This window comes from Suncus etruscus, chromosome 12 (genome assembly GCF_024139225.1).
Source record: "Suncus etruscus isolate mSunEtr1 chromosome 12, mSunEtr1.pri.cur, whole genome shotgun sequence".
In the NCBI taxonomy this organism is placed as follows: Eukaryota; Metazoa; Chordata; class Mammalia; order Eulipotyphla; family Soricidae; genus Suncus; species Suncus etruscus.
Window position 1 is genome coordinate 64678204 of NC_064859.1, and position 17922 is coordinate 64696125.

Here is a 17922-nt window from a genome sequence, read left to right on the forward strand (position 1 = left end):
GGCGTGGTGGATGTGTGTGTGTGTGTGGGGGGGGGGGACCCTTTGTACCTAGTCTCTTCTTGTTCAAGTCAACAGAGAAATGGCCTGGCCCTTGGTTACAGCCTAGGAAGAAGGTGCAATACTTGAGAAGATAAGATTTTCTTATCCTTTATCTTGAGAACAATAAAGTCCTGGGGGAGGGTAAGGGCAAGGGAACTGAAATGGGCTGAACTTTCAAAATCATCAATAATATATTTTCCTAAATAAAAGGAAAAAGAAAATTTTGTTTGGGGATTTGGTATTTGGGGTAACCTCTGGCAGTTCTCTGGCTAATGCTGATTCTCAAACCAGGCCTTCAGCAGTGCAGAGCATTAGACCTTTGAACTTTCTCCCTGGCCTTGATGTTTGAACTTTAAAGTAATACATGCCCATTGAAAGAAATCGGATAGTTCTTTATAAAAGTATATAAATTGGAAATAGAAAATCTCCATTTTCTCTCCATTCCCATGTAATTTCAGTTGTGTTTACATATATTTTCAGACATACACACTGCCTTTGTAGCAGTAATGGTTTTGTGTCATAATTCATTTTGTATTTAAATTTTTTGTCATTTAATTCATTTTTGTTTATATATTATGAACATCTTTCATAATATCTTTCATGTCAGCGCTGTTAGCCTTTGTTTCAGCTAGGTTTTTGCACCACACCTGGCAGTACATAGACTAATACTGGCTCTGCTCAGTGGCACCTCCCAGTAGTGCCCCCGGGGGCCACGATGTGCTGGAGATTGAATCAGGCCTCCTGCAAGGAAAGCAAGTGCTTAGTGTGTCAAGCTATCTCTCTTGTCCTATCTCAGCCTTTTAAATGGCTAGAGTATTTTATTTTATGGTTTTATTACGATTTGTTCTTACTGATAGACACAGTTCCAGTTTTCTTACATAAAAATGACATGGCATTTTAACATATTATACATATATATATATATTTTTTTTTGTTTGTTTGTTTGGTTGGTTTTTGGGCCATACCCGGCGATGCTCAGGGGTTACTCCTGGCTGTCTGCTCAGAAATAGCTCCTGGCAGGCACGGGGGACCATATGGGATACTGGGATTCGAACTAACCACCTTTGGTTCTGGATCGGCTGCTTGCAAGGCAAACGCCGCTGTGCTATCTCTCCAGGCCATATTATACATATTTTTGATTGATTAAGAATGTAGTGTGAAAAATCATACAAATAATACTTAAGTTGACATTACCAAGTTGTCCTCCTACAAAAATGTTTGATACTGTTTATCACATTTATTCTTCCACTAACACTGAATCAGGAATTATCAGTCTTTCATTTTTGCCATCTTGGTAGGAAGAAAGGACTCGTGTTTTACTTTATTACTATACCTGAAAATGTTTTAAATACTAGCCATTTTGCATTTATTCTGTGTCTTGTTTTATCTATAACCCATTTTTTTTTTTGGTTTTGGATCACACCTGGCAATGTTCAGGGGTTACTCTTGGCTCTATACTCAGAAATCGTTCCTGGCAGGCTCGGGGAACCATATGGGATGCTGGGATTCGAACCACCATTCTTCAGTACGCGAGGCAAATGCCTTACCTCCATGCTATGTCTCTGACCCCATCTGTTATCCACTTTTATTTAAGTTGTCTGTTTATTGTTCTGCAATAAACAAAAATAGAAAAAAATTGGTGGGGCGGTGATTATACCAGTGCTTAGATACTGTTTCTGGCTGTGCTCTAGGATTGATTATTTCTGGAGGTGTCTGTGTCTCAAAGGACCCTCCTGTGTGTAAGGATGTGCTCAACCTGTTGATCTATCTCATAGACCCCATAAAGGTTTCTATTTTGAAAAAAGCATTTAGCCTCTTGCTGTCACTATCATAAAAATTTGGTGTTTTTTTTTTGTCCCCCAAATCACAATACAGACCAGGCAAAGGGCTGGGCTGAGGTGTATATGGGGTGCATTTACTGTACCTCCTCTTTCCATACAGTCAGTGTAAAGAACACAGCCTGTGGTAAGAATTGGGAAGCCTGGTTTTTTTTTTGGATAGAACTCATGAATATTTTGGCTTATACTTTATAGTTTCAAGTTACTTAAATCTCTAAGTTTAAATTTACTTAAATCTCTAAGTTTAAATTTACATGAGGTTTAAGATAGAATTTAAATTTGTCACACAATGAGAGTCTGTTAGCTCATCTATAAAATATAGTTTTCCTAATGATTTATATTCTCATTTAAGCATTTAATAGATGTTTAGTATTCTAGAGCCTTTTATCAGTTCCTTTAATTATTTGGTTCAATGTCAGTATTTTATTGTTTTAATTACAGTATATTAAAAAGCAACAACGAAAACAAAAGCTTAGTTTTTAGATGACATTTTGGGGGGCTTATTTATTTATTTTTATTTATTTATTTATTTTTTGATTTTTTGGGCCACACCCGGCAGTGCTCAGGGGTTACTCCTGGCTGTCTGCTCAGAAATAGCTCCTGGCAGGCATGGGGGACCATATGGGACACCGGGATTCGAACCAAGCACCTTTGGTTCTGGATCAGCTGTTTGCAAGGCAAACACCGCTGTGCTATCTCTCCAGGCCCGGGCTTTTTTATTTGAGGGTTTTGGGCTACACCCAGTGACGCTCAGGGGTTACTCCTGGCTATGCACTCAGAGAATAGAACCATAGTTTGTCCTAAGTTAGCATGTACAAGGCAGACGCCCTACTGCTTGCACCATTGGTCCCTTTGGGGGCTTTTTAAAAAATGTCTTTTCTTGAATAAACTGAGAAGCGAAACAGTTTATCAAGATCTGTGAAAATTGGGGATTTTTCTATTGGAATTACATGTAGAATGGACTTTTTTTGGATCTGAAAGAATGAACTGCTTTATAAAGAGTCTAGCCATTTAAGCAATATATTCTCATCTTTTTGTGTATTCATCAAAGTTTTAAAGTATTCTTCCTATGGATCTTTCTCCTTTCTCTTATTTCTCTCTCTTTTTATTTTTTTGTTTTGGGGCTACACCCGGTGACGCTCAGGGGTTACTCCTGCCTATGCACTCAGAAATTGCTCCTGGCGTGGGGGACCATATGGGATGCCAGGGGATTGAACCGTGGTCAGTCCTAGATTAGGGTGTGCAAGGCAGACACCCTACCGCTTGCACCACCGCTCTGGCTGCTCCTTTCTCTTAGTTCTTACTAGGTTCTGTTGCTGCTGCCATGAGTAGGCTCTCTGCTGTTTTGTTTTGTTTTGTTTTGTTTTGGAGGGGGGGTGGTTTGTTTTGATTTTGGGGTCACACCTGGCAGTGTTCAGGGGTTACTCCTGACACTGGACTCAGGAATTATTCCTGGATGGCTCAGGGGACCATATGGGAAGCTGGGAATTGAATTCAGGTTGTCCTCATGCAAGGCAAACACACCCTACCTGCTGTACTCTCATTGCCATCCAGAATATTGCTGTTGTGCTTTGTGACTGGGACCTACAAGTGTATTAGACACACTCTGGTTTCTGCCAGCTGCACTGTGAGACTGTCTCTGACACTCCCACACCTATCTGGGTGTGGAGAACACCTCCCCTTTGTTTCCTGAGTTCCCCTCACCCTGCCCTACACTGTACTTCTGTGGGGACACTTCAGCACCAATATGAATTCAAGTGGTGAGGTGCCCGTCTACTCAGTTCACTTTCTAGCACCTGGCACCTAGAGCCTAGCTTGCAGTAAATCTTTTTAATAAATGCTCTGGAATCAGACTGATGAGAGAAACAGTGAGTGCCACCTTCTCCTAATGTGACAACCTAGACCAATGAAACTACCCTACCTAGGGTAGAATTGAAAGCAGTCCTGGCTCTGAGCCTGGAGGTTGTGTCTGGGATAACATTGAAGGGGGCACTGCCCTGTCTCCATAGTCTAAGGCCTTGGGCCATTTTCCCACAGGCAGACATCAGGGAGGAATCCTCTGAGCCCACACCTTATAATTACTCTGGGACCCGAAGCCCACTTGTCATTAACCCTCATTAGTGCTTAAGTGATGGGGAGCTGCCTTCCTGATTTCCAGACACCTGAAGGTAGCCAGAGAAGCAGGCATAATCTGCTGCTGCCCCTCTGGGCTGAGGGTTCACTGATGCTTATAAAAGTGCTGGGAAAACTGTCTCCACTGTTCTTTTTTTGGAGGGGGACACTCCCAGTGACGCTCAGGGGTTACTTCTGGCTTGGGGGATCATATGGGATGCCGGGGGATTGAACTGCGGTCCATCCTAGGCTAGTGCTGGCAAGGCAGATGCCTTACCACTTGCTCCACCACTCTGGCCCCTCCACTCCATTCTTAAGGTAATCCTTTTCCTTCTCTTTCCTACCTCTCATCCTCTTCTGGATGACCTTAAGTTCTACAAGTATGCTAGTCCTTACCTTTGTGTTTGCATTTTCTTTCTTCATTTTTGTTAGTGATGTTGGGGAGGGATCCAATCTAGAGCCATCAGACAGATGCCCTATTGCTGTGCTCTATCCCCAGTCCCCAGTTGTGTTTGCATTTTAAGCTTTTACTAGTTCTCGAGGAAGGAAAGACACCATTTCTTGGTGGAACTCTCCAGCACCAGCTGCTCAGGTAGAGTTTACCTACCTGCCTTCGGAGGGATGTTGGGGTCTTTGGAAGGCCTGAGCAAAGGACTAAGCCTGGGGTTGCTTAGTTAGATGCCAGCCTTCCTGCCTCTGCCTTAATGAAGAGGTGACTTCAAAGGGGGTTTATGAGTGTGGAGTGTCTGGCTCTCTTTGTCTGGTTCTCAGTCAACTGGTGGTCTCTGCTCATCTTCCCTCCCATGCTCAGGGCAACAGAAGGATGGAAGCACTTTTTCCTCCTCTGCTAGTGAGTGGAAATCTCCCGGAATCAGTAGACTTAAAAGTCCAGCCAAGAGGTGGAGGAGGGGTTGGAAGTAATATTCTAAGTTCCCCTTCTGTTTGTTTCTTGACTCACGGTGCTTACTGCAGAGATAGGGCTGCACCCTCCTGGGCAGAGGGAGAATGGTGCCAAGTCCACAGGGCCCCCCGGTGGCAGGCGCTCTGTGTCTCTGCCAAGTTGTGCAAGAATTGCCTCCCTTCTAGGGTGCCGAGAAGTGACTCTGACAGATGGGTCTGCGAGAACCTGTGGAATGGTTCCAAATGCCTTCTCCAGAGCAATGCACATTCTGCCACACTGGGCTGCAAAAGGACTCACCTGTTGAAGAAAGTCTTGCCTGCTCCTGCCTCCTTGCCCATGTGTCCTCTTGTAAAGAGCAGAGGTGCTGACCACTGTCTGTCTAGGCCAGTGTGCACCTGCTGCCCCTGTTGAGCTCTCAGACCTTCTGCTCACCCAGTTTTTGATTGAGCTTCACTTCATATGTTCACCCTCACTCCTGTAAGGTGGTTGCACTAGAGCCTTTGATTGAGCTTCACTTCATATGTTCACCCTCACTCCTGTAAGGTGGTTCCACTAGAGCCCTCAGAGGGGAATTTGAGGCCCTTCTGCATCTACAGCTCCTCTGTAGACCTGCAAGGTAGATCTGTTACTGAATCTTCTGCCCATTGAGATTTAAGAACTGCTCTGTAGAATAATGTGCCAACAGCTCTGCTGATTTGGGGTTCCCAGTCCTTGAGGACGATACAAAAGACAGGCTTTTGGTCTTGCAATGCTTTGTGAAGGGGATGGGCATTTTGCAAACACGTGAAAGCTCCAGAGAGACTAGATGAAAAGGTCAAGTCTAGGAGATAATTAAACTTTTTTTTTTTTGGGGGGGGGGGAGAGAGAGAGAGATATCACTGTCCATTATAAAGAATGCAAATCATTGCAGAGGGATCAGGAAGTTCAGGTAAGCAAATAGAGAAAATAAAACGTCTCTAATTTGGCTGTTCAGAGAATCCATTTAATATTTTAGTCTTTCCAGAGCAACTATTTCTTCCTGATCATAAAAGTAATACATTTCTTGTTAGTTGGTATAAAACTGGGACTGACTATTTTGTGATGATGTCTTAGAACCAGGGTTAGTTGTGATTTGCATTTTTTGGTGAGCATATATTGGTTGCTTTACCTGCATTTCTTTCAGAGAGAGTGTTTTTTGGGTCACACCTGGCAGTTCTCAGGGATTTCTGGCAGTTATGGAGGACCATATGTAGTACCTGAGATTGAATTGGGTTGGCTGCATGTTGGGCAAGTACCCTAATCCATGTGTTATCTCTTTGGCTCATTGTGTGAATTTTTTGTTTGTTTGTTTTTTGTTTTTGGGCCACACCCGGTGATGCTCAGGGGTTACTCCTGGGGCTTTCTGCTCAGAAATAGCTCCTGGTAGGCACGGGGGACCATATGGGACACCGGGATTTGAACCAACCACCTTTGGTCCTGGATCAGCTGCTTGCAAGGCAAACGCCGCTGTGCTATCTTTCCGGGCCCTTTGGTTTTGTTTTTTGAGCCATAGCTACCAGTGCTCAAGGGTTACTCCTGGCTCTGCATGAACAAATTACTCTTGGTGGGCTTGGGGGCCCATATGAGATGCCAGGGATTGAACCCAGATTGACTTGTATGCAAGGCAAGAACCCTACTTGTTCTGCTATTTCTCAGGACCCAATTATGTGAATTTTGTTAAGAATTAATCAGAGCTTCATGTATTAGTGATTTTTTTATTTGTTTGTTTTTGAGTCACACCCAGTGGTGCTCAGGGGTTACTCCTGGTTCTATGCTCAGAAATCACTCCTGGCAGGCTCTGGGGACCATATGTGATGCCGGGATTCAAACCATTGTCCTTCTGCATGCAAGGCAAATGCCTTACCTCCATGCTATCTCTCTGGCCCCATATTAGTGATTTAAACTCTATCATAGTTTGGTAAAACCACAGATGCCTTTTAATTTTTTTGTATTCATTTTACCAATTGCATTCTACAGGTATGATTTATATGATGAATTCTAGTTTCAGTATTTATTAAAAATATTTCAGGGACTGGAGCGATAGCACAGCGGTAAGGCATTTGCCTTGCATGCAACCAACACAGGACAGACGCGGTTCAAATTCCAACATCCCATATGGTCCCCTGAGCCTGCCAGGCGTGATTTCTGAGCACAGAGCCAGGCGTAACCCCTGAGCTGAGCGCCACTGGGTATGGCCCAAAAACTAAAAAAATTTTTTTTGCCAATTGTGCAAAACAGGACACTGATTTTGCAAATTTTAGAGGAATCAAAAGATATGATATATTCCTTTTTCTACCTTTCATTCTTTTCTCCTCCTGAGCTGTACTCAAGGGTCTGGGGCCCCCTCCAGGTGAAAGTTGGCCAACCGTGTTTGATGAGTTAGTGTTTTGGCCCAGATATATCGGTGGCTGCCAGGGCAACCCTAGTAGTGCTGAAAGGGGCCCCTCTAGGGCAACATCCTGAAGCATCCAGGGACTGTGTCGTACTAGGTTCCTACTCTGGTCCATGTGATACCAGATGTGTGCTCTGACTACTGAGCTATCTCCCAGACCTCTTAGTTTTTATTTTTTTAGATTCTTGTTATTTTTTTGTTTATTTGTTTTTGTGGGTTTTTTGTTTTGTTTGTATGTTTTTCGGTCATACCCGGCAGTGCTCAGGGGTTACTCCTGGCTCTATGCTCAGAAATTGCCCTTGGCAGGCTCCGGGGACCTTATGGGTTGCTGGGATTTGAACCACCTTTTGTTTGCAAATGCCCTACCTCCAAAGCTATCTTTCCAGCCCCCTAGATTCTTGTTACTTTGATACTTAAATCTTTGATACTTTGTTAGCAGAAGCATTTATAGAAGCATTATTTTTTCTTTGTTAAAAGCTTCTGTTTATTTGTCTTTTCTTTTCTTTTTCTTTTTTTTTTTTTTTTTTTTTTTTGTTTTTGTTTTTTCAGGTCATTTTTCAGGTCATTTTCAGGTCGTTTGATGCTCAGGGGTTACTCCTTGCTAAGCGCTCAGAAATTGCACCTGGCTTGTGGGGACCATATGGGACGCCTGGGGATCAAACCGCGGTCCTTCCTTGGCTGGCGCTTGCAAGGCAGACACCTTACCTCTAGCGCCACCTCGCTGGGCCCCTGTTTATTTTTCTTATCCTTTTTTTTTTTTGGCCACACCCAGCGGTGCTCAGTGGTTACTTCTGCTTCTACACTCAGGAGCGATTCCATATGGGGAACCATAGGGGATGCTGGGAATCGAACCTGGATCCATTGGAGCTTCTCTTTCTTGTGATAATTTTTTTTGTTGTTGTTGTGGTTTTTGGGTCACACCCGGCAGTGCTCAGGGGTTATTCCTGGCTCCAGGCTCAGAAATTGCTCCTGGCAGGCACGGGAGACCATATGGGACACTGGGATTTGAACTGATGACCTCCTGCATGAAAGGCAACTGCCTTACCTCCATGCTATCTCTCGGGCCCCTCTTGTGATAATTTTTAAGTTGTTTCAATATTTGTAATTTGTATGTGCTGGTCTGGTCTGGTGGAGAGTTCCAGACCTCTGGCTGCTGCTGACCACAAAGCCAGCAGCATCTTTTTTCCTGTCCCTCATCTGGGAAATGAGGATAATGTTGCTTTTTCACAGAAACTGGAAGAGTCTTAGACATTATCTTGTAACATACTGTCTTAAAAATATATATTTTTGGTTTTGAGCAATTTCAGAAGAGTTGCAAGAATAGTACAAAGAATTCTTGTCTTGATCTTTAAAATGTTAATGGTTGACTGCACTTGCTTTATGTCTTTCTTTGTGACTTTTGTTTGAGCTACTTACAGCGAGGTGAAATCCTGTCCTTCTAAATATCTAAGTGTACATCTGGGGTATTTAGAGAATTGAATCAAGGGGTAGACTGTATCAGCTGATAACAAATTCTGGGCACTGGATCACAGAACTGAAAACCAGGTTGGGGGAGAGAACTGGGGGTGAGGGGCATGATGAGGTAGACTGGAAGTCACACAAGAGCATTGGTAGAGAGTCTTGGGCACTTTGGTGGTGAAGAAATAAGGTCATTGTATAACCATTATTTCAACACTAGTGTAAACACAAAACCTATAGTAAACTAAAAAAAGAATTCAATGGTGAAGATGCATAGACCCTTTTGATGGTGATGAAATAATACTGTATATTAGTTATTAATACTATTAATACTAGAACTATGGTTATTAATGCTGTTGTAACTCTGTTACTAAACTATAAACATTTTTAAATGCATACATAAAATAGAATATTAACATGGATGCACCCCCAGACTTAAGAGCAACACATTTTATTCAATTTGCAACAGTGTTGTACAAACGTTACATACTTTTTCAGTTATAGGAAGATAGAGCTCAGATCACCTATTGTATTCAGGGATTAGGTTTTTTAGCCTTTAATTTTGTGGGGGCCACACCCGGTAGAACTCAGGGATTACTCCTGGCTCTGCACTCAAGAATTACTCCTGGCAGTGCTCAGAGAACCAGATGGGGACTGAACCTGGAACAACTGTGTGCAAGGCAAACTCCCCATTCGCTGTGCTATCACTCTGGTCCCTAATTTAAAATTTTTATTTATTTAAAAATTTTTGCTGTGCTGTCTCCTTGCACAGTTATCAGGGCCATTCCCTAGGGTGCTGGGGGACCATGTGGTGCCATGGGTCAAATCCATGGCTCCAGGGCTGCCATATGCAAAGACTGTACTCTAGCCCTTCGAGGTGTAGTAGGCCCTTTCCTGACACTTTTTTTTAAGATTTTTAAAAAAAAAAGTTGATGAGGGATTTGGGGCTGGAGAGATAGCAGAGCAGTAGGGCGTTTGCCTTGCATGCATCTGATTCAGGACAAATGGTGGTTCAAATCCCAGCATCCCATATGGTCCCTCATGCTTGCAGGAGCGATTTCTGTGTGCAAAGCCAGAAGTAACCCCTGAGCGCCGCCACCAGGTTTGACCCAAAAACCAAAGGAAAAAAAAAAGTTAATGAGGGATTTTGAGCCTCATTTAGGTGAAATGACGTATGTGGGTCCTGTAACAAGATAGTCTTAGTAGAGCTGAGGCTTAGAGCCTGGGACCTGCTCTCTGAAGCACAGCCCCCTAGCTCCCAGGTGAGTTCTCCCTTGGCATTCATGTCAGGCATCTGCTCCTGGGAAGGGAGCTGCCTTCTGCCCTGCCCTTCTGCTCATTGCTCAGTGCAGTGCCAGGCCACAGCACTCCACCCAGCCCTTCCCAACTTTGGTGTTGGGCCAGGATCAGGGACTTTAAAACTGGTCGAGCCACTTACTGCCTCTCCCTTGAGAACAGGGTTGAGGGACAACACCCCCTCTGGGTGGGGCACTGCTGCTGTTGGTGGAAGAACACAGATACTCTTACATATTACAGCCCCTCTTGGCAAATTGGGGCTTATGTGCCAGAGCAAGCAACTCGCCTACTTATCTGCCTTGGCCTCCTGTGGAAAGGGTCATCAACATGACAGTGAACAGAGAGTTTGGTACTTGAGAGGCCCACATCAATAATGCTTGGGGCACATGTGGTGCTGGGTATAGAACCAGAGTCAGCCGCATGCAAAGCAGGTACTTTCACTCCTGTGCTATCTCTGGATGTCACTGGATCTTGGTTTTGGGGATCCACAGTGCATTCCAGACCTCATGGTTTTCTCCTTCAGCCAAATCAATACTGTACCAACTTGCTTTTACTTTCCTCTCAGTGAACCCCACCCATGCTTTGTGACAGAGTCTTCCTTTCAGAACTTAGTGAAGTTGATTCTTAACCACTTTCACTGAAAATGACCCTTATTTTCATGTTCACTTGTAGCCTGCTGGGAAAATAAGGGAAGTGCTCAGTGCTGGGAGAGACCTACAGAGAGGGACCTGTGGTCCTATCTTTTCTACCAGAGTGGACTCAGTAGATCAGCCCTCTTCTCTAGAGTTTAGTTTCTGGTTTTGTGTAAATTTTCTTTGTTTTGTTTTGTTTTGTTTTGGGCTACACCTGGCGGTGCTCAAGGGTTACTCCTGATCTCTGCACTCAGGGGTCATTTCTTGGCAGTGCTTGAATAACAATATTGGAAGCTGGGGATCAAACTTGGGTCGGCCATGTGCAAGACAAATGCCCTCCCTGTGGTGCTATTGCTCCAGCCCCTGTTCTTGTGTAAAATTTCTTATGAAGATTTTTTTTTAAGTTTTTTTTTAGGGGCCAGAGTGATAGCACAGTGGGTAGGGGGTTTGTTTAACTTACACATGGCTGATCTGGGTTTGATTCCTGGCATCCCATTTGGTTGCCTGAACCTGTAAGGAATGATTTCTGAGCATGGAGCCAGGAGCATCTACACTGTTCTATCTCTCCAGCTCCTTAAATTCCAGATTCCAGTATCCAGTTTGAGATACAATTCACCAATCTAAAGTGTATAGTTAAGTGAATACGAAATACATTTTTAGTGTATTCAGAGTTGAGCAACCAATATCACCATTCAGTACATATCCATCCTCCCTCCCTCCCTCCCTCCCCCCCCCCCCCCCCCCCCCCCCCCCCCCCCCCCCCTCCCCCCTCCCCCCCCCTCCCCCCCCCCCCCCCCCCCCCCCCCCCCCCCCCCCCCCCCCCCCCCTCTCTCTCTCTCTCTCTCTCTTTCTCTCTCTCTCTCTCTCTCTCTCTCTCTCTCACACACACACACACACACACACACATACACACACCCCGCTATTCTGTTTTTTTTTTTTTGGGGGGGGGCGGGGGAACCACAGGAGCAGTGCTCAGTCAGGGCTTACTCTTGGCTCTGTGCTGAAGGTTCACTCCTGCCTGTCTTGGGACCAGCAGTGGTTATTTGTGGTCATTTAGTATAAACATTTGGTACAAACATTTAAAAAAATCATTAGAAAGTAGATGGAAGCTGGGTCAGCCACATGCAAGGCAAGTGTCCTACCCACTGTACTCTTGCCCCTACCCCTTCTCAGTGTTTTACAATTACTAATGTTTCTCTTCCTATACTTTTCTTATTCATAGAATCATGCAATATATGGTTTCTCGCATTTGACTTCTTTATAGAATTTGGTATCCCCAGAGTCCATCTAGATGGAACCAAGTACTAGCACTTCATTTTATGTTTGTGTAATATACTAGAATGTATATACCATATTCTATAGATCCATTTATCATTATAATTAAGTTGTAAGAGTTTTCACATATTCAGGATATATGAGGCCCCCAAGCCATGTTTCCACCCAGGGGAAAGTGAGTCTGAAGTAAGGGCCATGCAGGAAATAATCTACACCAGGCTGAAAGTGAAACAAGTGTGACTAGTAACTTTCTGCCTCATCAAGCAAAGCAGCTGCCTTCTAGAACTGCAGTTTTTATTGAGTACAGAGACCACCCTGGGGGGCGGGGAATAAGGATAAAAAGCCAATCCTGAGCCATTCCCGTCCAGGTTTGCTTGAGACATGTAAAACAAGATGGTAAATAGGAAAAATCTCTGTTTTAGGTGAAACCAAGTTGTAAACAAACAGATACAAAGAAACCAGAGATTATTTTTGTTATGGGTGAAACCAACAAGGATACAAGACCCTTATTAGATAGGACAAACCATTTTTCCAGTTTGGGACTCCCTTCCCTTCCTGCATGATGCCTTTCAGAGCTCAAAAGCTTTTAATTTTGCTGAAGTATAATTTATCTTTTTTTTTTTTTCTTGGTCATTTGCTATGTGTTATCACATGTAAGCAGCCATCCTCTAATCCATGACAGTGATTTTGAGAGCTTTATTCTCTTGTATTTTACATTTAGATTTTTTGATTAATCTTGAGTGAGTCTTTATGTAAAGTGTGAGAGCCCAAATTTATTCTTTTGCTTATTGGTTGCCTAGTTCTTTTAACATTTGTAGAAAAGAAAAAAAAAAACATTCATTTGAAAAGACCTTTTTATTTTTTCCTGTTGGGTGGTCTTGCCACTTTCTAATGCTAATACCAAATGACCATGCTTTTTTGCTGGTTATCTGTATGAATTGACCGGTCTTAACACTTAAATATAAATCAATGCTCCTCTGATTTTCTGGCGAGTTATGTTTAAATTATTTTTATTACCAAAGCTTGATAATTTTGTAAAATCCAATAAAAATGAGTTACTAGAAAAATGATCACTTATTTGTGTCAAATTGGGACACCACTTTCTTGAGTTTATACTGTTTCTGAACTTAACCTGGCACAGGCTGATAGAGCACAGACAGTGCTGCAAAGAACTCAGGAGAAGAGTGCTGGCCTTGAGCTTTCACACACAGACTCTTGCTGACTGTGTCTTTGACCCTTTTTTTTTTTTTTTTTTCAAAGCTAGACCTTGGAGGGCTTTCACCTTTGTCTCCTGGGCACTGAAACAGCAGATGCTGCTGCTGCCTCTAATCTTGCTCCAGTCTTGGGAGTGCCTGCCCCCAAACTCAGGGTACTTGAAATTGCTTTTCCTGTAGTTTTCCCACTATTATATCAGGGTTCCCTATTGTAGCCTTTGGAATTGGTAGTTCTTTGCATTTAGCCAACCAGAGCCTAATCAAGTACCAAGTTTTCTTTTTTTTTTTTTTTTGTCCTCAGAAATGACAAACCCAAAGAGGTGAGATGAAAAGAAGGGAACTCAGCAGACAGTCTGACCATGGGAATATCCAAGAGAGGACAAAGAGAGACCTGCTGGGTCTATATGCAGGCTCCAGGGTGTCAGAGAAAGAAGTATAGCTATGAAAACAAAATTCTTTTTATTTTATATTTTTATTTTTGGGGGCCACACCTAGTGGTGCTCAGGGGTTACTTCTCACTCTATGCTTAGAACTGACTTCTGGCAGGCTCAGAAGATCGTATGGGATGCCAGGGATTGAATCTAGGTCAACAAAATGCAAGGCAAATTCTCTACTTGCTGTGCTATTGCTCTGGTCCAAAATGAAATTCTTCATGAGTTCATAAATGGGTAAATTCTTATGACATATTAAGGGAGAAAATATTGCATTGAAATATTGCCACCCAGTTAAAATTTTGTTTATGTTTATGTTTTGGAGCCACACTGGCAGTTTTCAGTTCTTATTCCTGCTCTGCAGTCAGGGATCATTCCTGGTGGGCTTGGGGGACCAGATGGGGTACCAAGGATTGAACCTGGGTAGGCCACATGCAAGGCAAATGCCCTACCTATTGCACTATCACTCTGGCACTCCGGTTTTAAATTTTTTAGGTGCATGATGCATGGGTGAAAAGTGTAAACGTCACCCGTGGTCATCTCTGGGAAATGAGAGTCTCTTGGCCTCTTTATATATCATTGTGCACAGAACTGCCTTTTTTTTTGTTTTGTTTTGTTTTGGTTTTGGTTTTGGTTTTTGGGTCACACCCGGCAGCACTCAGGGGTTACTCCTGGCAGGCTCAGGGGACCATATGGGATGCCAGGATTCGAATCACCGACTATCTGCATGCAAGGCAATTCTCTTACCTCCATGCTATCTCTCTGGTCCCAGAACTCCCTTTTTTTTTTTTTTTTTTTTGGTTTTTGGGTCACACCTGGCAGTGCTCAGGGGTTATTCCTAGCTCCAGGCTCAGAAATCGCTCCTGGCAGGCACAGGGGACCATATGGGGCGCCGGGGTTCGAACCGATGACCTCCTGCATGAAAGGCAAACGCCTTACCTCCATGCTATCTCTCCGGCCCCAGAACTCCCTTTTAATCCATCTCTCTCAGCAGCTCTTACAGCTGTTCTCTGCTTTCGTTATACTGTTCTTTGGACCCTTCCATGGTCCTTTGGGTCATCCATCACGGTTCACCCTGACCCCGATGAGCTTACAGTATGTCCAACATCACATAGAGATGAATTTGTTGTTTTATCGGTTTTCGTAGCTTTTTTTGTTTTCTTAGACCAACAGAGTATGTAACATAGATTGATGCTGCCATGCATATTTTAGAGTGTCTGCCCTAAAGAAACTTACCTTTAAATTTGATGTAAAACAGTCTAGACACACAAGATTTGTCTTTGGGGCAGGAGGGCTTGTTCACTGCTCTGTTCCCAGTGCCCAGCAGTGCTGTTCATGATAGTCAGTGTGGAATGAATACATACATGCCTGTTAGAGGGCTAAGAAGTGAATATGCACTTGAGTATATGTGCATTTATGAATGGTGTCATTGTTATGATATGGAATGGCATCTGTTCATGACATTTCTTAATTCTACAGCTGTTTTCACTTTATTTTCCACAAATCGAATTTAAAAAAATTAATGCAGAATTCATTTTGGGAGGCAGGGTTGAGTTTTACCCATTGTTGCTCAGAGCTTACTCCTAGTTTTGTGTTCAGGAATCACTCCTATGCTGTCAGGAACCTATTGTGGGTTGGATGTGTACAGTCTGTACTGCACCTTTTCTCTTTATTCATTTCCCTGTTAGTTTTACAACTAGAACCTTAACCTTCTGATCAAATTCTGCCATTTATACTTCCCATTTATACTTTAATTGGCACTTCCCTTTGGGGTCATAACTTATGGATTGTGATGATTATATAATATCTTATATATTGTAATTTAAGTTTTTCTCATTCTGAATTCCCAGCTTTTACTATTACATGCAAAAGGTGTGTAGTTTTTTTGTTTGTTTAGGACTAGAGAGATAGTATAGGGGATCAGGGGATTTAGCTACTTGCCTTGCATTTTGCTGACCCCAGTTTAATTCTAGCATTGTACATGGCCCACCAAGTATTATCAGGAGTGATTCTCACTGAGCACAGTTAGAAGTAAGTCCTAAGTACTGCTGGGAGTGGCTCCCAAAATAAAGGCAGTGGTGGCAGAAGAGTGATTGTTGTCATGGATACAGAAGCAGGACTGGGGGATGGGGCAGGAGCAAGTGTTAAGGCTGGGATGTCAGCCTCAGTTGTTTCCTGGTAGAGAAGTTTCCAGTAGTTGGAGAGCTGGGTTGGAGAAGGAAACCTTTGGGTTCTTAGTGCAGGAACCTCGGTTATCAGGAGACAGATGGGAGGTTGAAGGAATACAGGAAGAGGTGGTGCTGGGGTGTGGGGGTCTGCCTTGGAGTGGCCAGAGAGATGAGGGACACCCCTGGCTTCCTTATCACCTCCGACCCTCTTGGGAGTAGATAGATAATGGATAAAGAGAGGCTGGGTTTCCTGTTCCCTTTTCTCCAGTCTGCAGGTGGCACTTCCAGATGACTATGGACATGTCCTGTTACTACAATTTTTTTCCGTTATCTGGTCGAACAGACCAGTAGATTGTGGATCTGGAGCCTTTACATTGGGAAGTGTTGTGTTTCCAGGGGTCAGGATAACTAGGCTCTCATTTGCTCTTGGAGTTTCCTGCCAGTTCTTCATTGTGGACTCTGCTGCAGCCCCCTTCCCATGTCCTTGCCCACTCTGAAGTGAGGCTCATGATGGATGGAAGAAGGACCCCCTGCCAATGTTTAGTTTTCTTCCTGATTTTGGGGGTAGTGATATTTCAGATTTCATTTCTTCAGATGGAAGATACATTTTTCCTCTGGATCAGGAAAAAGGAGTGAGTGACGTAGGAAAGGGGGGAGTCACTACTACCACTGGCCAGTTATGAGGCTGGGAGCCTGCTAGGGAACCGCTGCGCCTCATGTGTGTTCCCTCATGTGGCTGTTGGATTTGGACAAGAACTGAAAGGTTCACGTCAAACCGTTGATCAAGTTGAGCACCAACACCAGCAAACTAAATTGTTCACTGCTTTTGTCATGACCACGATTCTCTTGCTCGGCCTCTCCAGTGGTTTGGTTTGGTTTTCTTTTTGACCACAGTGTGATGCTCTTGGGGATTGCAAGGTGACCCCCTGGGATGCTGCAGCCCTTTCTGCTCTCTTCCTAGCCCTGGTCTTGCCTTTTTCACAAACTGAGCTGCCAGGTTTTTGTAGGGTTGGTAGTACCTTTAGGGAAAGTTTTCTGGGTCCATTAGTCAGGGGTTGGCTCTCTGTCAGCACTCTATGGTGTGGGTAATGTTTACTCTCTCATTTCCTTAGCTTTGTAGGCTTGTGGGGAGGGTGGTGGTGGTGGGTGAGGAGAACTAGCTGGAGTAGTGGGTGGGGCTGTGGGAAGGGGCTTTAAAGACTCTGGGACGTGTTCTACAAGGCTTGGGTGATGGCCCCAGCCAATGTGCGTTGTGCGTGTACATGCATGCGTGTGTGTGTGTGTGTGTGTGTGTGTGTGTGTGTGTGTGTGTGTGTTTTGTGGAGTCTAGGCTCTCTGTCTGGGGAGCCGCCTCCGCATCCTGACCTGGTTCTCATGTGCTGGCGGCTTCTGCTGCAGCTGCAGCTCGTTTTGCCAGGCCTCAGATGTGGTCAGCTTGGTTTCTTCCCCGGGGCTGGCCTCTGGCCGGGCCACCACCGGCTGTTTGAGACAGGGGCTTCTGTCCGGCGGCCCCTCTGGCGGCCCATCCTGGATTTGGAGTTGGCCAACTGTGTAGTGTGGGGATCCCCTTCCTCCTTTCCTCCTGGCTTACTGGGAGGGTCCAGGGGCTGGGGTGTTGGGGTGGGGTGTCTCGCTGCTGCTGGGTTGGTAGTGAAAGAGTACTTTTATTAAAGGGCCGGTTCTCATTTTGTTTGTATAGACACACACACACACACACTTTTATTAAAGGGGCGGTTCTCATTTTGTTTGTATAGACACACACACACACAGACACACACACAAAACCTTCAGGTGCCTCTCCTCTCCACTCTCTGGAGGCTTGTGGAATGGGTGGCATTTTAGGTGTGTGGTAGATATTCGCAGACTTTTTCCCCTTTGAGGAATATACGTAGAGGGGATTCTGGAGCTTGAAGAAAATATGCACCTTCCAGGGTGGCCTGGCCCCGCCCCCACAGTATTACTCCCAAAGCCCGAGGTTCCCCTTCATGATCCTTGTGTTCTCACAGGATGTGAATGCAGTGGAATGCTTAAATGGGCAGTGATTCCAATGCTGTTTTTTTCCATTTTATTTAGTAAACCATGTCCCTTGCCATACAAACCCTCAGAAAGCATCTGTTTCTGAGCACGTTACATTTGAGTTTCAGTTTT

General features: G+C 44.2%; 1 protein-coding gene and 1 non-coding gene across 2 annotated transcripts in view; one reads left to right on the forward strand and one right to left on the reverse strand.

Annotated features, from left to right (window-relative positions):
- Positions 1-17922, forward strand: part of TET3 (tet methylcytosine dioxygenase 3) — a 112027-nt gene that overhangs the window by 27604 nt on the left and 66501 nt on the right. The window lies entirely within an intron of this gene.
- Positions 1890-2021, reverse strand: LOC126024792 (small nucleolar RNA SNORA51). Its single transcript, XR_007500894.1, has one exon. It is a non-coding gene; the product is annotated as a small nucleolar RNA SNORA51 (small nucleolar RNA).